Genomic DNA, 14089 nt, shown 5'->3' with positions numbered 1-14089 from the left:
CATACAAAACACTTTGATGTACTAAATATTTTTTTAAGCTGTTTCAAAAGGTCTGGAGAAAAAATTATAAATTTTGTGTTTTAATGGTAAAAAATGAGAAAACCCCATTTTTACCCCCATAAAACACCGCGTTAAACCCCGTTCCCATGGTCCGATCATGCTGGTTCGCGAACTCATTCAAGTTTATCCCGCCTTACACCTTCAAACCAAAGTTTATCAAAATCGGACAAAGATTACTCAAGTTCACGGACACACGCACACATAATATAAATATATATATATATATATATATATATATATGTACATGTATAAAAATTTGAACGAATAGTGTTTTTGGCCTCTGGGGGCATCAACATGAAAAAGTAAATCGGTCCCGGGCCTAGGTCTTACCATGAGACCTATGTTAAAAAAAGAATGTTAATGGTAATAGCTACTTGGTCTCGAAAAAGAAATAGTTAATACTCTATCGATTTACAAGATATTTGGACTCCAATACATCTTGATCGATTCAAGCCGTTTTATAACTGAAAAAATTGTTTGATTGAAAATTACGTCACAGCAACCCAGCGGTCTAGCAAACCTCCGTTTAACCGAGTTGCTTAATTAATTTTCATTGCTAACACCTAATTTGACAAGGGCTCTATGGAGAACATTTTATCTAGCATAACAAGATGTAAAAAGATGAACCTGAAAATTATTCAAATAAACCAATAACGAAGAACCATACAGCAATGGCGAGTGAGACACTTAATATACAAATATTGGATCCACATTATGGCCCAATCACAATCGTATTTGCGGTCGAAATACGTGACCCAGTGGCAAACAAGGGATAGACCGTGACCGGAGCTGTCGTGTCTCTATATAAGGTCGAGGCAGCACCCGAGGTGAGGCGAGTCGTTAAAAGTAGTGGTTGCAGTTTTTTTTTTACTTTCACCGAAACTCTTTTGTTTCGTTTGTAAATTGAATTTTTGTCTGACTTAGATGTGTAATGTTATTTTTCACATTTTCAGTGTGATAAGTTGAAAAAGTACAGATATATTGACAAATGTTCTAACACAATGTGAAGAATAAACAAAATAGGTTTATTGAAGGATTTTATTAATCTTATTTTGACTAATATATCACAACAAATATTACATAACAATAAAAACTATACAAGGATTTTCTGTATCATATTTTGAGTACAACATATTTCACTGTGTGGATTTTGTGTGAATTTCCAGCTTTGGATAGGCTTGTATTACATGTTATGTTTAGTTACTTTCTCGCTGAGGAAGAGATGCGATTGTACATTGTGAAACGGCTTCCCCAATAATCCCTCGAATAACTTAAATTTACCATAACCAAAAATGAACTTCAAAGAAATGGAAATTCGGATAATTTCAGCGAAATTATTTATTAAATTCACCTACAGTTAGTTTGTTTATAGATATGTTAATCAAATTTAGAAAATGTATTAATTTCATCATATTCTATTAAAATTTGCTCAAAAAACTTTTTACCTTTCCCGTAGCACTAAACGATCCGCTCATCGTTGATAAAGCCACGAATGATAAGCATGCAGACCATACTCCAAGTATGGGTTTAGAGTACATTAGGTGTTAATGTTCTGCAGTGAGTTGGGGAATAAATATGAATTGATTATGGAAATATTATTTAAGTAAAAATCCAATCAGACTAATTGGAATTTGCTTAGTCCGCAGGTTTGCTGCAACGGGGGTATTTTTAGCATTTTAACTTTCGCGACAATGGCGAAACATACTTTCATATAGGAAAAAACTTGGTTTTCTTACACCATTAAGCGGGTTTCAATCGAACAAATAAGGTAATTATTGGCCCATGGTCATGTTAAATATGATAAATTTTCTATATTATTTATCGATTTTCACAACAATCGCTTGATGGCTTAGCTGAAAGTTGGGAGCTTTTGACACTTTGGAGTTTTCTAATACTCGCCTAAAAGATACCTTTATAGGTTCTTCTTTTCTATATATTTGTACCTATATTTCTATGTGGGGTCCGATTATCATTTACAAAAATTATTGGTGATTAGCCGGATTCGAGCCCAGAGATCCTGCTCTAACCACTAAACTAGCCGGGTCCCTGAACTATGTAATCACTTTGTCTCAACGATATAGGAGTTGAGTCATGAGGCCTTGAATGAAGACAATACCTGCCTAATTACAAGTTTCTATATTTATGCATTATCCGCCGATAAAACGCAAGACCCTGGAGATGCCAGTTGGACCATGAACCATACCGAATCGAGACTGAATGATAAGGTCAACTGAAGCTTCCTGGGAATTAGGCTAGTGTTAAAACTTAAACTTACTCCTTTCAGTAAGGCTTTCCCAACGGTTTCAAGACCATTTACTCTTACGAGTGGCTTGAGATAAGATTTTACAATCTGTAATGGATGGAGGAAGTGTTTGGCAATGTTGTGTGAGTAGGCTGGGAGTGTTGTTAAACAGTAACATGTTGTGCTGACCTACGGAAGGCTGTTGCTTTAAGTAGGCCAGTGCACTTGATGAGGGGGGTAGTTTTGTGTGGAGTGGTGAGTGTGGTGCACCGGAGGACAGGGTCCTGCTGGGGAGCTGGAGCCCAAGGCCAAGGGCCTTGGGTCCAGTTAAGGGTTTTCCAAATTGGGGTTTAGAGTCTTTTCCAAATTAGGGTTTCAGTTTCTAACTAAATGATTTATACAGTTCCAGTCTACTCTGCCTTTTTGGTGGCTATTTATCTTTGTGTTCTTTGTGTTGTTTTGAGTTATTAATAAAGTTGGGTTTTGTAAGCGAGTGCTGAGTTTCATTCCTGAGCTAACAGGAATAATTTCATCACCAGAAGTAACAGTGGGTATTTCAAGGAAGAGAGAAATTCCTATTGAGATAAGAGTCGTTTCGGCTTTCTAAGGGTTTAAAACGTAAAAATAACCAAAAACTGCATTATTCTACGCAATTTACAGACAAGACTGTAAGTTTATTTATATAAATGTATATACAGGTGACACAAAACTATTAAGACTTAAAATTCTACAAAATACCAATTGATATTTAGTCAGGACATAATATGAGAATACTTTTTAACTCTTGGAGCATACAGGAAAATAACGTAAAATGCCAGTATAAAATAAATAAATAATATTATTTTTACCCAGCACCGCAACGAATAAAATTCTTTTATAAATTTGTATTCGGTGCTAACACCATTTCATCAGTTAACGGAGAAGTTATTATGCAAAACGTGGTAAACAGGTCATATCCCATTTTTTACTTTTAGTTAAACAAAATATACTATTAAAAATCTTAGAGTTATCAAACATTAGGTTTAAGAAACTGTTATAGTAGTTTACGCAACGATTGCGTAAAGATAGTGTTAAAGACAAGAGTGTAAAATTTAAGGCACGAGCCTTGTCGAGTGCCTTAAAAACTTCTACGAGTGTCGTTAATACTATTTACGCGAGTTGCGTACACTACTTTACCTAAGACAGTGTTTTAAATTACTACAAATCACTACTCATAATTTCTAAGAGAGGCTACGTTTTCGTTTATAAACCTCTCATTGCCACTGACAGTGATGCAACGAAACATTGTACCAAAAACTAATTGCACCACTCAACAATTAAATTGGCCTGAACAGCTGATTAGTCGAAGTTCGAATCATTACAATTTTACTTCTTCTCTCTCAATACTTGAACCTCATTGGTCCGTTACCCGTGTTGTTATGAATAAAACTATGCTGTTATGTAAGTAAACAATGCTGTTATGTGAAACTTTTCAATTCTAAGAACTGAACTGAAACGGCTGAACTAAATATTTAAGTAATTAATTGTTTTATTATTCAATGATAAACGAAATTAAAAAAAAATATTCGATTTGTAACTGCAGTTAAATTGTATCAATTAAACGAGATAATACTAACTGAATCATCATGCTATATTAAATAAGACAACTCTTTATTTGGAATGTTATTTACTTTAAAAGAAGTACAGTAGGCGAAAACTAAATCTATGTGATTTGGCGGGTTTGCTTCGAGTGTCTCCAATAATTCAGTATCACATCGAAGCAAATAATTCCCAATTTAAAATTAGAAAGGTCATTCAAATGGCCAGGCTGAATACAAAATAATATTTTGGGCACGACTAAATACTACAGTGCAAACAGTTCCATCATAGAGGTTGCATATTGACTATTAACACCTAAAAATCCTAAAACGCATAATATTTTGTCAAATTTACTAAGCTTTGCACCATACTGGGCTCTAGAGCACTATAGATATGTAACTCATAAACGAGTTTACCATTTTGTAATTATTTAAACTTTATATATATTTGAGGGAAATACTCAATACGTTTCAGAACATCTTACAAAGTAATTTACTAGTTTTTAAAAGTTTGATAAGGTACATTTTCATCAATAAGTAGTATTCGGAGTTGAAATTAAATTAAATGAAATGGTAAATTATTTATTAATACAGGAAAAGTTAGGGCCACGTGGCCTACACAAAACCTGACTAACATAAACATAGGAATACAAAGAGATTACTTAAACTAATCTAATATACATCTTCATACTTAATATTAATAAACGCTTCTGATGCATAAAAAATAAATAAATACAATACCACAGCAAATTATGAAAGCACATACACACACTCACGCATCCACGCATCCACGCATCAGCAGTCGTACAAAGTCACAGTCGCTACAAACTGGGAACGTCTTTTTCGAGGGATCTAATATGCAGATTGCAGATTTAGGCCGTTCCAGACGGTAGCGGTGACAAAAAGCCCTGTCATAAACTGTGGTCACATGATGAGGTATACGCAATGTGGTTGAGGAAGAACGAAAAACTCGTCAACTACCTTGAGCCACAAATTTGAAATCGAATCTAAAATATTTTGGTGACCCTGTTTTCAAAATAAAATAAACTGTATCAGAAATCTGACACATACTTTCTCCCATTAGCTTGTCAACAACCTTTATTGTTAGTAGTAGGCGAAGAGTAACTATGATATTTAATAGGCAAAATCACAAAAGTTGCATTAACTTTTGAACCGTAATTTTTACAGGAATGGGGTTTCATGTATGGAGTTTCTTACATAAATGTGGGTAGTTAAGGGTTAAAATAGTCGAGAGTACCAATCATAAGGAAGTTGACTCCATATACAATTAGATAGATGGCTAATAAGCTCTGCGATTAGACTAAAGGTAGGTTAAATAAGATGTGATTTCAGTTTGGCATCAGCTTCCGCCGTGTTCGCTTCCCATTAAATCAGTTAATTAATTATTAAATGTTAACGTGTCTTGTGTGTTTCTGGCATCATTTATGTATTCATTATGTATACGGTCATCAGAAAAAGAAAACTAAATAGACAAGTTCTTGTACATGTTCTGAAGATGCTACCTATTCGGTACCGAAACTAATCGGTTTACCATAAAGTAGGTTGTACACAATCTGTGGTTGTAGAATTCCACTCTCTGGCTATCAAACCAGCTGGTCTTGGTCAGTTACAAAGCTCAATTAGCTTAGTTCTACATGCATAATTCGTCCATACAATCTCCATACTTAATGCGTCAGCAGATCTCTGGTCCCTTAAAAACTCTTTAACACTATCAGTAATATTTTCCGGTGACTTATCCCTTGGCCTTATATCACCATGTGTGTTTGTGGTTGTATACGTCAGAATATTGTGTTCCCAGGTCTGACGGTCGTACACGGCATGTGGGAGTAGCCTTGGTTAACATGCGGGTTGTGCAGAGTAGCTTCTCGATACTCGATAAACTGAAATAATAAATAACCTAGATGTAAAGTGAAAACCCGGTATAATAACCTAGGTGTAAGGTGTAAAAGGCGTCTCTCTGAGGCGACTTTTGAAAACCAAAACACGAACCTTTTTAAAGGAAAAGTAAATGATCGGGTTTTAAGATAGCTTTGTGTTTATTTGCAGAAAACATCCGTCACATGTAATGTAAACCGACAAAAGTTTGTATCGTTTTCACAAAAAAAAACTCTCCTTTGGCTAACTAAGGACCATAGAGACCAGAAATTCTTGTCTGGCAAGAGACGAGGTATTTATTTATTTTCACTAAAAAATAAATAGAAATAACTTTACTTATGAGAGTTTCGTTTTAATATTGCTTTGCAACCCAACTAAGGTCAAAATCAATATCTAAACAACGTTAATTCAATCACACACATGAAATATTACAATGATGATTATACTTTTATTTTAAACGTCGCGGTCTTGAGTTACATGACTTATATCACGACTTGACTCTCTGTACTTTTGGCTCCCCCAGCTTTTGAACACTCTGTGGACCAAGTGCTAATTCAGCTCATTGGGATAAGCTCTCCAGGTCCAGGCTAATGTAGATTCTTCCTATCCTTGCCATGTTCTCTTTAGAAATGCTGTTCCCATGTGCAGGGATTCTACGAAGGCCGGGAGCAGCATGAGCAGAGTTTTGAATCTGCTTCTCTCAATGAACTCACTGTATAAAAGTCAGAAAAAAGGGATTTTTGTTAAATACAACATGCAGTGTGTCGACATGTCTTAAACAGAATATCTCTTGCCGTCAAGGTGGCTTCTATAATATATTTGCTTGGTATCTGCATCACAATGCGTGGTCCATGGGGTCCAGTAAATGGGGGTCCGGGGGTTCTCCGCTAGGAAAAATGTTGATAATAAAAGCCTTAAAACGTGATTTAGGCTACCTGAAGAACATTTTTCTTCAAGCAGTAACAAAGACAATTTACAATTAACAAAGACGCTACTCTGTTCATTATAACAACATTACAAATAATATACACACATAAACAAACTACAAACAAAACTAAAACAAAAAATGAAGTATTGTTGCCCGGCTTTTACTAAAGCTGCCAGCAATGGGTTGCTGCACACAGGGAAGAGTAAATAAGCTCTAGACCCTATTATATTGGTATGTGTTCGAGTAATTTCGGCCGACTTTTTCCCTCCCCCTAAATAGTGAATAAGTAATAAGTTAAAATAAAATTGGCTGCTTGATTATAGTTTATCACGAAAGTAAGACGGTAGGGTATAACCAATTAAGTGTGTAAACTGGGAAAAAGAAATACAATGCCTTTTTTGTTCGATTATTGCCAAAATACCACACGAGAATCTCAAGATATTACTACGAGGTTAACTAGTTTTTTAAACTTCTGCTGATGAAAGCTCAGTAGGTTTTGAACTTCAGTCTTTGAAATTCCCGAAAACTGTACAGCGACTTTCAACTCTATTTTTTTATATGAACCCCCGACCCTCTGTTTTCATTGCAACTGCGTGGTCCAGTATGTCCAGTATGTATGACAAGTCATTATTATTTAATCTGAGACCATTCAAAACTGACACATGACCATTGGGCAATGTTGCACAAATCTGCTACGATGTTCCCAATGTTGGCCAGCAGCATACAAATGTGCCGTACAACATTCTGTGGAAGTCAGTCGAGTCAAGAGCACAGAGCACAACTAATTTTAGATACAGTATTCACAAAGTAGATTTGGTATCTCTATCCCAATTTCGGTAACCTACGGTAAGAATGACTAAAGTGCAGTTGAGTAATTTGTCCTTGCCTTCAAAACGATTCTCAAATAAATATGATTGATAATATGTCATTGATAAGTCGTAAATATGACTGAAACGTCATTGTAGAAGTACTGTGGTTTTTTATGAATCTACAAATGAAGTAACAATGTTTCCTTAATCCCAAAATTAAGTAATTGTTTTGTTACTAAGTTCAGCGTATTATTCATTGAGGAATGAGAAATAATATTAAGTTATTTAATGATCTCAACGAAGGTTCTGCTATTCGTAGGTTAATTGGTGATCCTTATAGTTTGTGTATCTCAGAAACCGACGTAATTATTATTTAATCGACTTAATGCTAGGACATCTAAATAAATATTTTTATCCCTAAATGATTGAGCAATCCAACTTCAACTGCCAGATCAATACTGTACCGATACACTAACCTCATAGTTCACTATTACCGACTAACAGCTGAGTACATTGTTGTGTTGTGTAAAATAACATAGGTATTTTAAATTTACGTTTTTTGAAATTTTCTCCGTAACCAATAACCGTACAAAAACACTTATACAAAAATTGTTTGTTAATGAGAAATTGAGAAATTCTATTTTTTAAAGGTCAAAAATTATAAATCCCAATTTTTACCCCATGAAACCCCGTTTCCATGGTCCGATAATGCTGGGTCACGAACTCATTCAAGTTTATCACACACATATAGGTATACAAATTTGAACGAATAGTGTTTTTGACCTCTAGGGACATCAAAATGAAAGTGTCCACCTACGGTAATAGCTACTTCCCTATAGGGAAATTCGCTTTTCACAATTATAGAGTCCCCATTGGCAAGATAGCAAGAGTATGGCTAAGAGTAAAACAAGGTGAACGAAAACGAAAACGGTTACACGCAGACGCAGACCGGTTATGTCATGGTATGGCTACCTTTGTAGGATACACTCGCGGGCACATTCTATGTCAGGACACGGTCTTGACTTTCCTTCTATTGTTATAGGATTGGGATTTAATTAATCATGTTTCATTTTAAGTTTTTTGACCTTTGGACACCATAAAGGTGCACAGCATGAAAATGTTTGGTAACAATGTACAACTCGTGAATTAAATCACGAATAAAATAAATCGATATAGCGCTATTTAGATCGTAAATCACTTTGAACCCATTGGATTTTTGCAAATGCCATTAGAAATGGAGTTTAGAGTGTTTATACACAAACGTACACTAACGTTTGTGGTATTCTCATCAAATGCCATGATAGCATAATTTTCCAATTGAATAAATATAAACATTTTAATGGACAATTTTCTAAAAAAATTTAATCAAGATGTTATTCCTAAAAATAATTACCACCTAGACCTAATGGTTTTCGTTACAGCTTGACTTGTTATATCATCAAACATTGGGTATATATTTAATGCAAAACCCTTGTGGCATGCTAAATGTGGATGCCATTTTTAGTCTGTTGAATAATCTAGTGGACAATAAAGTATTGTTAAATGAACAATTACATCCCATTGTCTACTGTACATTCCTCAGTAATTGTTCAATGCTGAAGACCCTAATCTAAATACGGTTATGGGAAACTTTTGAAATTTATAAGATTGAGTATGGAATTAGAGGAAACATGTTTAAAATAATGAGGGTATTTAAATGATGTACCTGAATAGTGAATCCCCTGCCCGGACGGAGTAGCATGAGCGACTGAGGTAGGGAGTGAGGCAGAGTTAGCAACAATCGGCTCCTTTGACCTTGGGTTCGCAGATCCAGACAAGGAATACCCGAGAAAGAGTAAAAAACTGAGTTAGACTTCATCCGAGCAACATGAAGTTCGAGTCAAGTAAAGTAATTTACGTTTAAAATAACTATAAAAACAATATTTTCGTCATACTGAAAAAAAACCCGTTAGTTTTTGTGAGTATAAAATAATTTTATTTAACGCTAGTGTAAACAATAATGCCGATCAGTCGCTTTTGCTTTCAAATGGTAAAAAAGACACACGTGTTATAATGTTGAATGTTTTAGGCTGTAGACTTCTAATTGAAAAATTGCCCGAGACTTGTCCCTTGCACCTTTTTTCGTTATTGCACCCCTTTTATGGGTTATACTGGAGCAAGCGCAGCTGTTTCAGTACATATGTTGCGAGGAAAAAGTAGTTTTATTGCAACTCTAGGGAAAAAATAATCAACTGAAGTCTAGAACCAGTACATATTTCTCATTCCCAAAGAGATTGAAAGTATATTATCGATTTCTATTATCGGTTATATCCATAATTAATTGCATTGTTGTAGGTTGTATCATTGACTATAAATCCTTAAGCTACACCATTGAGCTTTCTGTCTGCTTATGTACAATTTCGTGGTTTGAAGACTACAAAGCATGGCGTCTTTATCATTTAAAACATAGAAAGTCAGCATGTATTAAGCAAAAGTTGTATTTTTGTTTCAGCTTGAACAGTAAAAACAGTAAAAAAGTTCCCTGTTTTCTGGCATTCAAACCACTAAAATAAACAAAGAAATATCTAAACCTCAATAGTGTAGCATATGGTTGGAAAGCTTATAAAATGGCGCAGTTTTTAACATATTCCGACACTTTCCTGTATACAGGGTGTGAACAAATGCAATTGACCAATGTTTTTTGCATTTTTATCAGACATCTTAATTTTTATCTTTGAATCTATTTACGATGGAGTTTTTACAACTGATCCTCTGTCATTTTGTATTATTCTTATTCAAAATTTAATGTAGAACACGAAAATGACATTGTCTACTCAAATCCATTTACAGGTAATTGAGAAATAGCTGTATTAAGTTTAAAAACATAGTTATTTTTGAAAAACATAAAATAATTCTTTGGGAAGCTAATTTTTAGACTTGGGACATTTTATATGCATCATCATACTGCATTTACTTTGTACTTACACCAAAAAATTTTTTTCACACTGAGTACCAAACACCCTGTATATTTATGTAGCAAAAATGATCAGATTTTGATGAAATTTGGTCCAAAAGTGTAAACCTACGTTTATTCGAACGAGTTTGCGAACCAGCATAATCGGACCATAGGAACGGGGGTTTATGGGGTGTTTTATGGGGTAAAAACGGGGTTTTCCCATTTTTGACCCTAAAAACAAAAAATTTCAATTTCTGTCTAAACCGTTTTGTGCTTAAAAAAAGAAATAATTAAGTACATTAAAGCACTGTTGTATGCCAAACGGTCACGGAGAAAATTAAAAACATAGTGTATTTTAAAATTCCCATTTTATTCATATGGAGAAAATTAGAACTGTTGTAGTTTACTTGTTTATGGGTATATGTTGATTATATTTGGCAAATTTATTCATTTCATCTTATACTATTGACGTATGGTCAAAAACACTTTTTACTTTTCCGTAGCAGCAAACCTAAGCACTCGTTAAATCTAATGATATTGAAATTGCGAATAAATATGTCTTATTTATGAAAATATTTTAGTAAAAATTTAATCAGACCAGTTGAAATTCGCTTAGTTAGCAGGTTTGCTGCGGCGGGGGTATTTTGTTAATGTGCCTCAGCTGGTACCTTTTGGAGCCGCCCGTAGTACTAAACCTATTCAATAATAATTTCAAATGTTATTTAAGTTAAACATAATATGCGATATAATAGACTAATAAACATTTGAATAACAATTCAATTAAATTTGTTTTATTATCTGGGACAATATTCTTCAGCAAAATCAGCACACGAATTTTAATCAATGCTATGGTGACGGGTGTTTGTAACGATTTCGATATTCCGCCATGAACATATTACTGATATCACTATTTTTGTACGAATAACCCCGAAATTTATGGATCAACATGGACTATTTTGAGCATCTAAATGACCAAGGCATCGCGTCTTGTGTATTATAAGTAGGCTTATAAAATATATGATATACGATATTGTGGACAAGCCTTTGAATAAAGGAAGACAAGTAGGAGTAGTGGCAATATGATGGTCCTATGACACTTTAGGCACGTTTTCCCCATAAGAATAACATGGTGAGCTTTTTTTGACCACTTTTTTAAAAATCCAGCTCTCGGCCTATACAAGCCTATATAAATGTTCAATACCATTGTACACTATTACTATTTCAAATCCACATCCATTCACAAAATCGAGCGAGGTTTGCACGCGAACTCGTGCGTGCTCCCCCATATAAAATGCATGCTACCCATATAAAATAATGTTAAATTTTTTTCTAACTTTTTGATTTTTTTATGTTGTAATATTGTTTATAATCAAAAGTTGACACCCACTACGTTTGCCAGAATTTCAACCGTTTTGCCGTATCTCAAGCCGTTTTCGAGATATAAGCGTTTTTAGACAGTTTTACGGACTTATACGATTTTTCATGGTAAATTTTATTTGTACCCATATAAAATAATGTTAAATTTTTTTCTAACTTTTTGATTTTTTTATGTTGTAATATTGTTTATAATCAAAAGTTGACACCCACTACGTTTGCCAGAATTTCAACCGTTTTGCCGTATCTCAAGCCGTTTTCGAGATATAAGCGTTTTTAGATAATTTTACGGACTTAGACGATTTTTCATGGTAAATTTTATTTCTACCCATATAAAATAATGTTAAATTTTTTTCTTACTTTTTGATTTTTTTATGTTGTAATATTGTTTATAATCAAAAGTTGACACCCACTACGTTTGCCAGAATTTCAACCGTTTTGCCGTATCTCAAGCCGTTTTCGAGATATAAGCGTTTTTAGATAGTTTTACGGACTTAGACGATTTTTCATGGTAAATTTTATTTCTACCCATATAAAATAATGTTAAATTTTTTTCTTACTTTTTGATTTTTTTATGTTGTAATATTGTTTATAATCAAAAGTTGACACCCACTACGTTTGCCAGAATTTCAACCGTTTTGCCGTATCTCAAGCCGTTTTCGAGATATAAGCGTTTTTAGATAGTTTTACGGACTTAGACGATTTTTCATGGTAAATTTTGTTTGTACCCATATAAAATAATGTTAAATTTTTTTCTTACTTTTTGATTTTTTTATGTTGTAATATTGTTTATAATCAAAAGTTGACACCCACTACGTTTGCCAGAATTTCAACCGTTTTGCCGTATCTCAAGCCGTTTTCGAGATATAAGCGTTTTTAGACAGTTTTACGGGCACTGTCACAAGGGCCAAGTGAAGCGGTCATGCGACTGGGGAATCCCCAGGTTGTGACGTCACCGGGGATGAGCCTATATATAGAAGTGGCATCTGGGTGATATTTCATTCTCGTGCGTGATGCCGACCTGTCAACACTGCTCCGCCTCGCTGTCCAAGAAGAGCAATTTGGTCCGCCACTACAAGCTAGTACATCAAATGAAGGTGAAACTGTGCAAGGTATGTGATTTAATCTGTGATGATAATGTGGTTCTAAAATCGCATATATTACAAAGTCATAAGAATTGTAATTTTTGTAAGAAAAATGTGGTTGGTCATTTTAAAAGACATGTCAATTCTTGCAATAATTGTCCATATACAATGATTGAATTTGTTGGTGAATCGATTAGAACTGAACTTAAAAATACTCTTCAGTCTTGTCCTCTTCCGATAAAATGGACTTTAGTAAGGAGAATTAAATTTATAAAATATTCAATGGATCAAAATGGGCAATTAGTTAATGAAAAAGAATGTATTGCAGATTTTAGAAGCCTTACCACCTTAACTATTGAGAAAAGAGATTTAATACACCAAATTGAAAATGCACTTTTAAAGATTGATGCATCCATGCACAAATATCAAGCCCAAGGCAGTGGATGGATATATGATCATACTAAATATTGGCAACTGCATGTTTATAAGTATAAGCCCCTAACTCCAAAGTCATATATCCCCACACCAGAAAGTATTAAATTGACAAAAGCAGTTCTAAATATAAAAAATTCAGACAATAAATGCTTCCTTTGGTCAATTTTAGCAGCTTTATATCCAATGAATAATACACATCAAAATGTTAAAAGAGTCTCTAGCTATGCACCCTATGAAACACAGTTGAATATGACAAATATAAAATATCCCGTAAAAATATCTGATATAGATAAATTCGAAAGACAGAATAATATAAGTGTTAATGTATTTGGAGTTGAAGACCAGAAATGTATATATCCATTAAGAACGACCAAACTAAATAGTAATACTCATGTAGATTTATTATTATTACAAGAAGGTCGTAAATCACATTACTGTTTAATTTGTGATTTTAATAAGTTAATGTTCCACTCTACAAAACATATGAATAAGAAACATTTTTGCAAGTTGTGTTTGCAACATTTTTACACTAATGATAAATTAGAACGTCATATAACATATTGTAAAAACTTTGATGCCCAACGAGTGGAAATGTCGAAACAAGATACATTACAATTTAAAAATTATAAATATCAACTTAAAGCCCCATTTGTAATTTATGCTGATTTTGAGTGCTTTATAAACTCTAACAACCATATTCCATCTGGATTTGCATTTGTTGTAGTGAGAGATTCTAAGATTATTTCTG

General features: G+C 33.9%; 1 protein-coding gene across 2 annotated transcripts in view; it reads right to left on the bottom strand.

The window, feature by feature from the left end:
• Positions 1–14089, bottom strand: part of LOC128998020 (uncharacterized) — a 74588-nt gene that overhangs the window by 38735 nt on the left and 21764 nt on the right. Inside the window, exon 1 of one of the 2 annotated variants that reach the window (XM_054423952.1) lies at positions 9218–9288. The exons of the other annotated variant lie outside the window; for it this stretch is intronic. The gene's annotated coding sequence lies outside the window, so the exon portion shown is untranslated. Of the gene's footprint in view, positions 1–9217; positions 9289–14089 lie in introns of those variants that run through there. 2 annotated transcript variants of the gene reach the window in all.

This window comes from Macrosteles quadrilineatus, unplaced genomic scaffold, assembly GCF_028750875.1.
Source record: "Macrosteles quadrilineatus isolate MER2022 unplaced genomic scaffold, UCM_ALF_1.0 Scaffold_7__1_contigs__length_78375512, whole genome shotgun sequence".
NCBI lineage: Eukaryota > Metazoa > Arthropoda > Insecta > Hemiptera > Cicadellidae > Macrosteles > Macrosteles quadrilineatus.
The sequence above is the reverse complement of the archived record's forward strand: the minus strand, read 5'-3'. Positions and strand labels throughout refer to the sequence as shown.